Genomic DNA, 14,609 nt, shown 5'->3' with positions numbered 1-14,609 from the left:
TGGCCGGCATGTTGACAGTCATTTCCAGATCCAGGTCTATCAGCTGGTCCCATCATGGTCACTGAAGAGTTTTGTTAAAGCACATATTCCCAGACTTCCCCTAAGATCACGGAATCAGAACCTCAATGCAGGGCCCAGAATCTGAATTTTTAACAAGTGCCCCCAAGTGGTTTTGGATGTGACGACAGGCTTATGCTCCAGAATTCTGTCTGAGCAGGGCTGTTTTGGGTCGGTGTGCAGCTGGCACGGTTATCTAAGGTGGTTAAACTCTGAAATACCTCCATTTTGATTGGTAAGTACCGGCTGCCCTGAATCTCTGCCCCCTGCCCTGCCTGCACAGTCCCAGCCACTCACCACCTATGACTTCTCACTACCAAGCCACCGGAGGGCTCTTGGCCCGCTTACTTGGGGAGTAAGCTTACTTACTGTAGCTTCTGCTTCAGTACTGAAGCTACTGTATGTCCTGATTTGTGGGCGCTCGTGCATAGCTGTTAGCAGATTTTGAATTTCATCCTGAATATGAGTACATGCCCCTGTTTAGATCATCGACTCTGGCCGACACATTTTACATTGCACACAGGGCCTTAGACATAGTTAACTGCTCATTAAATTTAGTGTTTTTTAAATTTTTTAAATGTTTATTTTTTATTTTTTTTTTTTAATTTTTTTTTTCAACGTTTATTTATTTTTGGGACAGAGAGAGACAGAGCATGAACGGGCGAGGGGCAGAGAGAGAGGGAGACACAGAATCGGAAACAGGCTCCAGGCTCTGAGCCATCAGCCCAGAGCCCGACGCGGGGCTCGAACTCACGGACCGCGAGATCGTGACCTGGCTGAAGTCGGCCGCTTAACCGACTGCGTCACCCAGGCGCCCCTAAATGTTTATTTTTGAGAGAGAGACACACACACACAGAGTGAGAGTGGGGGAGGGGCAGAGAGAGAGGGAGACACAGAATCCGAAGCAGGCTCCAGGCTCCGAGCCCCCAGCACAGAGCCTGTAGCGGGGCTCCAACCCATGAACCGTGAGATCATGAGCCAAAGTCAGACGCTCAACTGACTGAGCCCCCCAGGCGCCCAGAGAGAAAGGGAGCAAAGGATCCTAAGCAGGCCCCGGGCAGACAGCAGACAGCCTGAAGCGGGGCTTGAACTCACGAACTGTGAGATCATGACCTGAGCCAAAGTTGGTGGCTTGACCGACTGAGCCCAGGTGCCCTGAATTTAGTTTTTTTAAACAATCGTAACTGTATGATTTTTTTTTTCTTGTATGCACTGTAAGAGGGGCCGATACAGAAGGGGAGGTGGGGGAGGAGGACCCAGAGTTGGTTTCTGGGGGCTGTGCATCAGGGTGGTCTCTGGGGAGACCAGGGCAGAAAAAGAGCCCCAAACTTCGAGGAACTTGGGAAGATGAGAAAGCACTGATATCGCTGGAAAAGAAAATGGGGTGTTCAGCAGACAACAGGTCCTCAAAGAGACATTTGTTCAATGTTAGGTGAGGGAACATAACAAGAGAATTGCAATTGGGCTCATTTTTCACATAATCTAAAGAGAAGAAAGGACCCGCGGGTAGAAGGATGTCAGTTTCAATTCCGTTGTAGCTGTGGCATGTGGAAAAGACATTAAATTCTCGGGAAGGAACCCATTAAGCCAAATAAACGTCACCGTAGCCAAACATTATTGGCTCTCTGACTTCCACAGATAACTTTAGAGATGGTTATTTCCTTAGTTGAGAAATCATGGCCAGGTATTTTCAATGGAAATGAGTTTTGCAACCTCTAACGTGTTTGAGAAAAAGAAATATTTTGACACACCATTCCAATAATAGATAATGCAGAATAATCTCCCGGGTAAATCACCAATGTGGAACAATTTGCTTCATCACAGAAAAGCTCGTTCTCCCCCAACCCCCACCTTTCCTTTCTGGAATGTCTGTACCCTCTCCCATGCTGCTCTTGGTGCTTCAGAAAAGCAATAAGAAATTTAGGATAATGGACTGTAAATGTATCTGTAGCACAGAGCCGCATGTCCGCACTGGTGGCCCGCCCACCAGCTTCCTTGGCACCTGGTCAGACTCACTGCCCAGGGTGTTGCAGTGGAATCTAAGGATGTCTAACTAATTAACCCCTGATTATGGCAAAATGAGGTTTATAATAGAGGAGAGTGTGCCAAAGCTGCATTTGGGAGACTTAGAGAAAAAATAAAACCATAAAACTGTAACCAAGCCAACTCAGAGCATAAGAAAGAAACCACAGCAGAATGCAAACAGATGACCAGACTATTATTCCCTGCCCCTCAGCTATGGGATTTTTAAGTTGAGGTCAGCTTTGGAAATAAATTCTCTACTCTGGCTACTCAGTGCAAATTTCTAACCATTTTCCTGGCAGGAAAATGAATTCAGTTTAATTCTTGACCAGAGAGATGATTCCCAAGTAGGTGCTAGTCCCTAAGGAAGAGGAGTACCAAGAGAGAAGGGTCAGTGATGTGCGCGCTGTCTCTGCTTCCTGTTTTTCCATCACGCTCCTCAGTGGCAAACTAAAGGACATAAGCCTTTTTGGCAAGGAAAGCGTTCTATTGCCTCCTGCAGAAGTGAACCCAGCATTTTCATGTTCTTTCCACAGCAGTGGGTTGTTGGTGGGAAATGAAGTCATAGGGTTTGCTGATGTCCTAGAAATAACGTGAAGAGATTTTTCAACAAGGAGGCATCCCTAAATGTCCAGAGAAACTGTCAGGGAGCTATCAAGTAAAGATAAAATGTATATGTATAGTTCTGTTCCCAGTCCTCTCAAATACTATGGTTTCCTGTCTGAGAATCAGCAAAGATTTGGGGTTTAGAAGGCCTGAGTTCAAATCTCAGCTTTTCTCTCCTGAGTGATGCTGGGAAAATCCCATATTTTTTCTGTACCTCAATACTCTCAACTGTGAAACGGAGATGACCATTTCTGGCCAAAGATGCTCCAGAGAGCTCAAATCAGAGGGAGGGACAATGGTCTTCCCCTCAGCGTTACCTTATACTTTGTCATCTGCCCGTGACATAACTATGAGAATACCCAGAACCCATGAACTGTAAGGACTAGGCAGTTTGTAAGCTTCCAGGACATACAAGGAAGGAGCGATCCAAGAGATTTCTCTCTCCCCCTGGGGTTTGATCCAACAAATACTGCCTCCCCACTCTTCCCCGATTATAAAACAAAAGCCTCTGTGTATATCAGCTCATGCACATCAATGCTGAGCAGAAAAGAAAGAAAAACTTGCAACATTCGGTGACTGAACGTAGTCGGCCAAGACGTCCTGACATTTTTATCATCATCATGGCCGTCACCATAAATTCCTTATTATTAATGTTGATTGAGGAGACATGCCTCCACCTGGCTTTTGGCAGAAGACGGGGGCACAAGTTTCAGAACAAAGAAAACTGATGCTCTGCTCTTCAGAAAAAGTTACATGTTTCAAAACTGAGCACAGAATGAACATGTACCTATTTTATATTTTCACCATGAATTTTGTAAGACGAATCACCAGACCAATACAGCACAGTGCTGATTAAACTGGAGGCTTTAAAGTAGTGATTTTTACACCTGGCTACACATTAGAAACAACTGAAGGTCTTAAAAAAGAAACAAACGAAAACAAGCAAACAATGTCCAGGCATTCTCCTTACCCAGAGATCCCGATTTAATTGGTGCCGGAAGTGAAGTTTTGATAGATGAGCCTGGCGTGAGTCTTCCCACTGAGCTGTGGCCTGTCTTGTCTGCCTATGTTCATCAAGGCCTGGGAAAAGCACCCCACCCCCATTCGCCTCCAGTAGTCTCTCATATGCCTGGTCACCTCCTTGGGCTCTTCCCCATTTTCCTTCTTTAATGCCAAGGGCACTATCTCATACCTTACTTCACTCTTCAGGGCAGATCCCTATATCCTATAAAGCAAACACAATTAATTGATCTTTGGGGTTTGTAGTAGATGTGATTATTGGTCTTAATTATTCCCTCCCCTAGAATGGTATTAGGCACCCACCCCCTTGCCATAGTCACACGGTGAGCAGTGTTCCCCTACCCTCTGTCTTTGGGCCACGTGAGTTGCCTTGGCCAATGGATAGTATGAATGGAGACTTGATATGTGCTTGTCTGAGTGGGTTTACTGTCTTATGCTTTTGTCATTGCTGTGGCATAAACCTGCCCTGACGTGTCTGTTGGTCCAACGAGGATAAGAGACATGTGGTTAATAACCTGAATTCAGCTTGCAGCTTGGAGCAAAGCATAACTTAGATCAGCTGAACCCCAGCTGGCCCACAAATCTGTGAACAAGAAATAAATGCTTGTTGTCATATGTGACTGAGTTTTGGCATGGTTTGTGACGTAACATTATTGTGGCGATAACTGTCTGGTGCTAAACCCGTGTCTAAGCACATGGCCTTCAACCATTGCACTTTTCCTACTGTGATACCTGAAGTCATCCTTTGATACCCTCTCATTGTGTGTGATCTCCATTCTGAATCAGCGTCCTCAACCTGCTCACTCCACTTGCTGGCATGTTCCACATCTTTCTGACTTCTGATCCTTGGCTGTGGATGGCCTTATCTTGCTCCACTGAAATTGTGCCCTTGGCTACCCCTCTGATTTTGCCTCCTTTCCTCTTCAGGCATGAATTGCCTTTGGTCCTTTTGCTCGCACTGGTTAGGCATCTGTTGAGGATGCTGGGACTGTGCTGCCGTTCTGAAAGCCTCAGAGGTGGATCCGTACCTGAGCTCACCTGTTCCTGTGACTGAGATCCAGATACATGTCCATTTCCCCTCGGTTTTCTCCCAAGCACAGAGTGGAGAGGCAATACAACTGGCTAGAGCACAGACTCAGGAACAAATGTGCGTCACCTTCCACAAGCATTTCTCTTTCTTTACCTATAAATGGGGGAGGCCGATGCCAATCTCCTAGGATGGCAGCGAGGATTAATCTATGGAAAACACTTAACACAGAGCTTGGCGCATAGCAAGCACTACATAGGTTTTTGCTATTACTATTCTCCTCCTCCCCTCCTCCTCCTCCCCTTCCTCCTCCCCTTCCTCCTCCCCTTCCTCCTCCCCTCCTGCTTCTCGTCCTCCTCCTCCTCCCCTCCTCCTCCTCCCCCTCCTTCTTCTTCACCTCCTTCATATTACTGCATTCTACTTAAAACTCTCCACGTCCTACTTTGTGATTAGCATACAACATGTGAATAGTCAACCAAGGGTTGATTTTCTGAAATGCGAGTCGTGGCTTCATGCTGTAGTGTGAGGCTTCTAAATCTGAAGTATGCAGTACTGCAGTATCCTATACTGAAGTACAGGATTTTGCTAGCAAGGACTCAGAAGCTGTGGAATAACTATGGTGCAACTTTCTAGAATGTTCTTTTGGAGTGACTGCAAATTATTGCAAACACTACCTTTATGTGGTGAAGTTAATTTTTTTAGTCTTAATAGCTTCAAGAGAGTTTCTTTTTTTTTTTTTTAATTTTTTTTTCAACGTTTATTTATTTTTGGGACAGAGAGAGACAGAGCATGAACGGGCGAGGGGCAGAGAGAGAGGGAGACACAGAATCGGAAACAGGCTCCAGGCTCTGAGCCATCAGCCCAGAGCCCGACGCGGGGCTCGAACCCACAGACCGCGAGATCGTGACCTGGCTGAAGTCGGACGCTTAACCGACTGCGCCACCCAGGCGCCCCAAGAGAGTTTCTGTTAGGAAAGTAAATACCTGTGTTTACCAAGGGGCCTTGGGGTAGAAAGTGAGGCCCCTGACATAAGGAGCCAAAACATATAATAGAAGTTAAGGATATATTTGGTTTAAAGTGACAGAAAAATCAACACAAATTGGCCTCAGAAACAAAAGGAATTTCTTAGTTCTTGTAACTAAAAAGCAGGAAGATCTGGTTTTAGATAGGGCTTCATCTAGTAGCTCAAATGATTGTATTAAGGACCCAGGTATTACGTATCCTCTTTGCTTTCTATTTTGTTTGTCTTCATCTTCGGGTCTGGTAGTTTCTCTTTCCCCGGCTCTGACCTCTCTCCCTGTGATAATAAAATGGCCGAAGTAGTTCTCATCTTGCAGTAAATACATTGTCCAGAGGAAAGGAGCATATCTTTTCTGCCATCTCCTCCTTAAGTCCTGGGATTACCTCTTTCTCATTGGCCGAAATTGGGTCTTGTGTTCAACTCTGAACCAATCACTCTGTCCAGGAAGCTAGGACTCACTGATTAGCTTAAGCCAAACACAGCCAACTGCTGTAGTTTGGGCAGTTAATTCTACCCAAACAATAAAACTGAGAAGGAGGGAGAGGGGCATTCCTCTGAGATGCTATTTATGGGAGAAAGGGACAAGGATGTTTGGGTGGTAACCCACAAATGTTCAATACTCCAGTGAAAGAGATGATTGAATAGGTTTGTAGGAGATTTAGAAAAGCATTTCATTTTGCACAGATAGAGAAGTAGGGAGAAGAATTCCCCATTCTGAAGGGAGGAAGTATAGATAGATAGATAGATATTTACTGTTCAATTGTGTTTAGGGTTATGATATAAACCCCTTTTTAAAATGTTTTTATTATTTATTTATTTTGAGAGAGAGAGAGAGAGAGAGAGAGAGAAAACGAATGGGGGAGGGGCAGAGAGAGAGAGGGAGTGAGAGAATCCCAAGCAGGCTCCAGACTCAGTGTGGAGTTCAATGTGGGGCTTGACCCCACAACCGTGAGATCATGATCTGAGCCGAGACCAAGAGCTGGACTCTCACCTGACTGAGCCACCCAGGCGCCCATATATAAACCCCTTCTTAGTGGTAGGCTGGTGATTTTTAACAACTAGGTCTCTGGGAACCATATATAAGTATATTTTAAATTTTACGGATACAGAAGAATATGTAGCATACAATTTACAATGATAGCAAAGTATACACTATTCTTTCCCATATAGCTGATTGATTCCCACAAAATGCTTCCTTGAATTTTGCAGAATTTCTGTATCTATAGCTGATCTGTGCTTGCAATTCAACCATGATTTGACAAAATCGGGCTCTAAATAAATAGTTGATTACGAGTGTAGTTCTGACATGAATGTTGGCTGATATTTTCATTTATGTTGTTGAATAAGATGGAAGAGAAACAAGGGAGACACGCAAGTCAGAACTTCATTTGTCAGTGATGTGAGGGACTGTTGCTGAACTGGGTAGCGATTTTCAAACACTGAAAAAAAATTTCTTCAACTTTTTGTGCTTGTCACAGTTATGACACCCTGAAATTTAATTGGCATTATTAACATATTTTCCATTATGTTTAAAGTCCAGATAATTAACAAAACAATAAATCAAGCCTTGATTTGTAGGCTTTACTGCTTTAGGTGGTATAAATACTCCTCTCACAGCCAATTCATTTTATCAGTGTGAAATCAGTAAACACAGAATTGGGAAGAAATGCACTACCAGCCCATTTTTATGGTATTTCTGCCACACAAATATAGTAGGCAAATAACTCCAACAGCACAGATAATAAAACGTAGTGAAATAGTAAGTAACGTTTTTAATATTTATTACCTTTATTAATCATATGGTTTATTTAATTGTGTTTGTATTACTTAATATTTAATAACGGCTGTGTTTAACCACCAGATTGCAAAACCCCTGAAACTTTAATAGCTGGCTCTCGCAAGGCTGTGTGAGACAGGGCCAGCACATCACTGCCCCTCCTGCATGCATTCGTCCCTTGTTGTCCCCAAATGATCACCATTAGTGTGTGCCTATGGGAGTGGATTTTAGTGGCAATCAAGTATCGATCACTGTATGTGCATCAAAATGTAGAGATGATATCCACGGGATGATCAAAGGATCCTGAGACAAGTGTGGTGGGAGAAACAATTTAAGGCCCAGAGGTGAACCTAAGGATATGAGCACTCACGCCTACCCCACCAGGTTTTTCCAAAATCCTGGGCAGTTTATGTAAGTCCACTGGCTAGAGCATGGGCTGTTGTAGGAAATGAACAGATATTCTGGAATCAACTAATATCTGGGGTATGTACACACACACACACACACACACACACACACACACTGTTATTATTAAGTGGAATCCACAATTACATCATTTTTAGGATAAATGAGAAGATCTCAAAGAAATTCCCCTGTGGGAACCACCAGGCTGTAAGTTCCAACCTCTTGGGAGCATGTTTCATTCTTCTCTGCTATTTGGGACACCTAGTGCATTTCTCTTCCCTGAAAATGTGTATTTTTCATCTGGTCTTGACATTTTAATCGGACTCCCATGCCTGGCTAGTCATCAGAATCTCCCTGGAGGCAGTTGAAAAATAGGATTCCAAGTTCCCACCCTTAGATGTTCTGATTCAGGAGATCGAGCCTAGGGATTGAGAATCAGAATTCTGAGGGCCCTACCCAGGTGACCCAGCCATGTGTGGTAGAACAGGTCCAGGGTCTGAGTGACATAGCGGTCTGCCGCTCACCGTGTGCCTTGGCACCTCACGTCTCCTGACATCCTCTCAAGCTCTGACAGTCAGGGCAGCGATGGGTGGCAGTGCAGGGTAAGGAGACCTCTCCTGCTCCTCCTCATAGGAAGATCCTTTCCAGCTTCCCCTCAGCCCAGCCCTGTCTGCGTGGCCTTTCCATCTGACAGGAGAAAGAATCGGCTTTGCCTTTTGCAGCGAGACATCCCGATCGCAATACACTTTTAAAATTTCTAACAAGAGTAACTTTTGCTCCCATGTAATTTGCCTGGACCAGAGGGGCTCCGCAAGTCTGACTTCCTTCCAGATGGAAAAAACTTGGTGTGAACTTTCAAACCAGTTTAAAAAATTATTATTAATCTGCCTCATGGAATACGCACCATGCTCCTACTAAATGCAGGAAGAGTTAGGGAGCCCCCAAGTATCTAATTTAACACCTGAAAATTCCCGAGGATGATTATACCATGGAAAGGAGACATATTGAGGATTGTAAGAAAAGGTTTAATAAAAAAATGTAAATGGAAAGGCCATAAAATTCAAATGAGGCTCATTCCCCGGGTTATAACAAGCTCTGTGCTCAGACCTTGTTAATAGCTTTTTTTTTTTAAATAATTTTATTGTAGCTTCTATTTTTTCTGTCGGTGTAATTAGAGCTTAATTAATTCCCCCCTAAAGGGGAAAAAGAGGACAAAATAGTATTTGATCTGAGACATGTATAGCGGGCAAAGCAATTAGGATCAGCAAGTTACTGTCTGTACCTTTTTTTCCTATGAGGTCTTCTGGGAGGCAGATGGCTCTGGACAGACACTCCCAGTCCTGCCCTTAGACCAGAGAATCAGTAATGCCAGGACATGCATTAAGTACCACAGGACTTTATTTAGACAAGAGACCATGCAATTAAAAAACAAACAAAAGGGGCGCCTGGGTGGCGCAGTCGGTTAAGCGTCCGACTTCAGCCAGGTCACGATCTTGCAGTCCGTGAGTTCGAGCCCCGCGTCGGGCTCTGGGCTGATGGCTCAGAGCCTGGAGCCTGTTTCCGATTCTGTGTCTCCCTCTCTCTCTGCCCCTCGCCCGTTCATGCTCTGTCTCTCTCTGTCCCAAAAATAAATAAACGTTGAAAAAAAAATTAAAAACAAACAAACAAACAAAAAAAACCCACAGCTATAAAAGCTCGCTGCATCAAATCTCTGATAAAAAGAAGGGTTCTTTTTATTTTTATTTAAGTTATTCGCATAAGTACCATATAGTTCAGAGTACCACAAGCGTAGCTCAGGGAGGATACCAGAAGGCACATGGGCTCAGTTATAGCTTGGACATGAGAACCAATCCCGGCTCCTGCACTGAAGTCATGTGACTCTGTAGCCCTCTCTCCGTTCCTTAGACATTTGTAAATTGGGAAGAGCGATGGTACCTAATGGATAGGCCAGTCGCGAGGAGTAAATGGGGTCATGTAATAAAAAGCACCAGGTGTAGGAAGTTGCTAAGTGATAGTATGACTTTGTGTGTGTGTTCTGGTTTCACAATATAGTTTTAGTGGAATTAGTCTTGAGCAGTTCCTAGCGTTAGAATTAATTACCTTCAGCTTGCCTGGCAGTGACTTATGATACCAGGCCTGTTAATGCTACCTCTGGTGGCCTCATAGGCTCAGGAGAAGCCACGGTGGTACAGGTGTGCTAGCTAATTAGGGGAGAACCAGTGTGCCCCGGAGCCTGGTCAGTTCACACTTTGGGGCCCAGGGAACAGCATGTTGGAAGCCAGGCAGTTGTGAGACCTGCTGAGTGGCCGACAGTGTTCTGTGGTGGGGATGGGGGTCACAAAAGGATAGCGGGAGACATTTGTCTTCCAAAAGCAGGCAGAGGAGCTCCCAGCTTGACTCCAGCATCATGCCAAGGGCTCCATGGTGATGGTGAGAGACAGGCCGAGGGAGGAGCCTGGGCTCCAGGTTCCCAGCGTGCCCTGAGCCCAAACTCTAGAACCAGGACTTTGGTCTGCTTTGGGCTCCTGGCTTTTGTGTCCTCGTTTCCTCTGCCCACAGTGTTCACCTCACCTGTTTCGCTGAATGAACGCCTCCTCTTTCTTTCCTATTTCGGCTGGAAGACCAATTCCAGTGTCACCTCCTCCCTCCCCCCCAGATATTCAACCCAAGACCGCTGTTACAAGCTCTCATGTCTCTGTAGCACTTTCTCTAGGTAAGTTTATTTGATTAAGGTCTGTAAGCTCCACAAGAGCAGAGACCACCGTGTTGTTTTTGCTTATCTTCATATCCTCCATTTCAAGTTCCATTTAAGATTTTTTTAGTCTGCTTCTGACTTTAGTGTCTGGCGTCCACAGACCTTGGCTTATGGCCACATTACTCCACAACCCACTTCTCCCATCACATCTCTTTTCCTGACTGTGGCACTCCTTTCCTCGTCTTATGACAGACATTGGATCCATCAGGATCATGCAGAATCACCTTAACTTTCTCAATTATATCTACAGTAACCCTTTTGCAGTGTAAGGTAACATATTCACAGGTTATGGAGATTAGGACAAGGATGTCTTCTTGGGGGTTATCCCTATACTTACCACACTCCCTAAAATGGTCTACAGATTTAGTTCAGTCTTTAATCGACTATCATGGCCAGACTTTTTTCCGAAAAAACTGAAAGACTGACCTGAAAACCTATATGAGCTAGAATATCCAAAACAATCTTAAAAAGAACAAAGTTGGGCTTACAGTTCTCAATGCCAAAACTTTCTCCAAGACTACAATAATCAAGACAGTGTGGTACTGGTATTACAGCTAGACCTATAGATCAATGAAATAGAATTCAGAGTCTAGAAATATACCTTTACTTTTATGGTCCATTGATTTTTGACAAAGGTGCTAAGACAATTCAATGGGGAAAAGAACAGTCTTTTCAACAAACGATGTTAGACAACTATATATTCACAAGAATGAAACTAGATACCTACCTCACATCAAAAATTAACTCGAAATGTCTCATCAAACTAAATGTAAGAGTTGAAACTATAAAACTCCTAGGGAAAAAAAAAACAAGAATATATCTCTGTAAGCTTCTGTTAGACAAAGCCTGTTTGTTGTGACTTTAAAACGAAATGACAATGACAAGAAAAAAGATACAAACTGAACTTCATCAAAATTTAAAACTTTTGTACCTTGTAAGGACAACATGAAAAAAGTTAAAAGGCAGCCCCCATAATAAAAAATAACATTTGCAAATCATATATCAGATGAGGACCTTGGATCCATAGTATATAAAGAACTTTTACAACTCAGTAATAAAAAGAAACTCAATTTAAAAATGGGGAAAAGATTTTCATAGACATTTCTCCAAAGAAGATAAATGGCCCAATAAGCACATTAATATTATCAGTCATTAGAGAAATGCAAGAGAAAACCACAATGAGATACAACTGCACATTTACTAAAATGTTTCTAATAAAAAAGACAGATAATAACAAGGGTTAGCAAGGATGTGGAGAAATTAGAACTTTAGTGTGTTATCAGTGGGACTGTAAAATGGTGCAGGCACTTTGGAAAACAGATTGGTAATTTATCAAAAGCTTAAACATGGCTACCGTATGACAGCAGTGATACTCCGAGGTATGTATCTGAGAGATTTGAAGATATAAAAAAGTGTGTTCATAAATGTTGACAGAAGCTCTACATACATTAGCCCCCAAATTGAAACAACCCAAGTATCCATCAGCTCATGAATGGGAGAGTCAAATGTAGTGTATCTGTCCCTGTAATATTATTCGGTTATAGAAAGGAAGGGATCACATGCTCTACCATAGATGGACCTTGAAAACATTATGCTGAGTGAGAGAACCCATCACAAAAAATCACATATTTCATGGTTCCATTTATATGAAATGTCCTGAACAAACAGATCCATAGAGACAGAAAGTAGAATGTGGTTGCCAAGGACTGGGAAGAGTAAGGGTGTGTAGAGATTGCCTAGTGGGGATGACTTTCTTTTTGGGTTGATGAAAACATTCTGGAGTTAGATAGTAGCAATGAGGGGCGCCTGGGTGGCGCAGTCGGTTAAGCGTCCGACATCAGCCAGGTCACGATCTCGCGGTCCGTGAGTTCGAGCCCTGCGTCGGGCTCTGGGCTGATGGCTCGGAGCCTGGAGCCTGTTTCCGATTCTGTGTCTCCCTCTCTCTCTGCCCCTCCCCCGTTCATGCTCTGTCTCTCTCTGTCCCAAAAATAAATAAAAAACGTTGAAAAAAAAATTAAAAAAAAAAAGATAGTAGCAATGAATAACTCTGAGTTTACTAAAACCCACTGAGTCATACACTTAAAAGGCTGAATTTCATGGTACGTGAATCATATCTCAATAAAACCGTTAAGAAAAAAAGAAATTGTAAAGTATACTGAATCCAACATAAGGAAGAAACAGAAAGGAAACACACAGATGGACCTAATTAAAAAAGAAAAACAAATTGAAGATGATCAACATGAATCTAACTGTATTTAATAATCATATTAAATTTAAATGGCATTTAAATAGATTTTCATGGAAAGACAAGAAGGTCAGGTTGGATTTTAAAGAAAATCAGGACCTAACTATATGTTGGAAATATAAGAAATGCTCTTTAAATACAGATACAGAAATAGGTTAAACCTAAAAAGATAGGAAAAGACATCCCATGCTAACACTATTTTTATGAAGAGTTGGAGCTGTTATATTAGTATCAGAGAAAATAGATTTCACAGCAAAGAATAAAGGTTACTTTATAATACAAGGGGGCAATTACTCTAGAGGACATTTGTGCACCCAGTGACAGATTCTGGAAAGACATGAAGCAAACATTTAGAGAAATGCAGAGAAAGAATTCCACAATTACAGTTAGAAAGTCCCAGCTCCTCTCTCAGTAACTGATAGAACGAATGAATGGAAAATCAGCAAGGATACAGAAAGACTTCAACACCCTGAACCAACTGCACTGAATTAACATTCACAGAACACTCTCCACCCAACAACAGCAGAATCACGCGTTCCTTCTGCCGTGCCCTGAATGTCCACACAGAACACTGAGCATATAGACCATATCCGGGACCAAAACACAAGTTCCCCTGTAGTTAAATTAGAAATGAATAACAGATCTCTGGGAAACTCTGAATTTTGTGGACACTTAACAGCATATTTCTAAGTAAACCATGGGTCAAGGGGAATTGCAGAGTATTTTGAACTGAATGAAAATGAAAACACTGTACATGGGAAGATCTGGAGTATTGTGAAAGCAGTAATTAGGCAGATATTTGTAGTATTAAATGCCTATATTAGAGAAAAAGGATGGTCTGAAATGAATGATCTCAGTTTGCACCTTGAAATAGAACATAAGGCGAAGTTAGACTCAAAGTAAGCAGAAGAAATACTGTAAGAAACATCAGAGAATAAACAAATGAAGTAGAAAACAGAGAAAAGCAAGAAAACCAGTAAAACTAAAAGGTGATTCTTTGAGAATATCATCAATCCAATTGATAAACATCTCATCAGACTGACAAGAAAAAGAAGACACAAATACCAGTATCAGGAATGAGAAAGGTGATCTCGTTACAGATTCTACAGGTATTTGAAGGATGATAAAGTGAATATTGGGAACAACTTTGTGTCTGCAAATTCAACATCCTGGTCCCCTGAAAGACACAAACCACCAAAGCTCATTTGCAGTGGAACAGATAGCTCGAACAGTGCTGTATCAATTAAAATGAAATTGTAGCTTCAATATTTCCCACAAAGGGGGTACCTGGGGGGGGGGGGCTCAGTCAGCTAAGTGTCTGCCTCTTGGTTTCAGCTCAGGTCGTGATCTCACGGTTCATGGGATCAAGTCCCACGTGGGATCTGTGCTGATGGTGCAGAGCCTGCGTGGGATTCTGTCTCTTCCCCTCTCTCTGTCTCTCTCTCTCTCTGAAGATGAACAAATAAACATTAAAAAAAAGTTTAAAAAATTTCCGACAGAGAAGACTCTAGGTTCAGATGGTATCCTAGTGAACTCTCCCACACATTTTAGAAAGAAATGATACCAGTTCTGCACAAACTCTTCCAAAAAAAAAAAATTTGAAGAGAAAGGAGCACTGCCAAATTCATTGTATGGGTCTAAGATTATTCTGCTACCAAAACTCACCAAAGACAT

Source organism: Lynx rufus, unplaced genomic scaffold, assembly GCF_022079265.1.
Source record: "Lynx rufus isolate CCGP_SWC_20201006 ecotype Redwood Valley unplaced genomic scaffold, mLynRuf1.p SCAF_23, whole genome shotgun sequence".
NCBI classification, from domain to species: Eukaryota; Metazoa; Chordata; class Mammalia; order Carnivora; family Felidae; genus Lynx; species Lynx rufus.
This window is presented reverse-complemented; position numbering follows the sequence as displayed.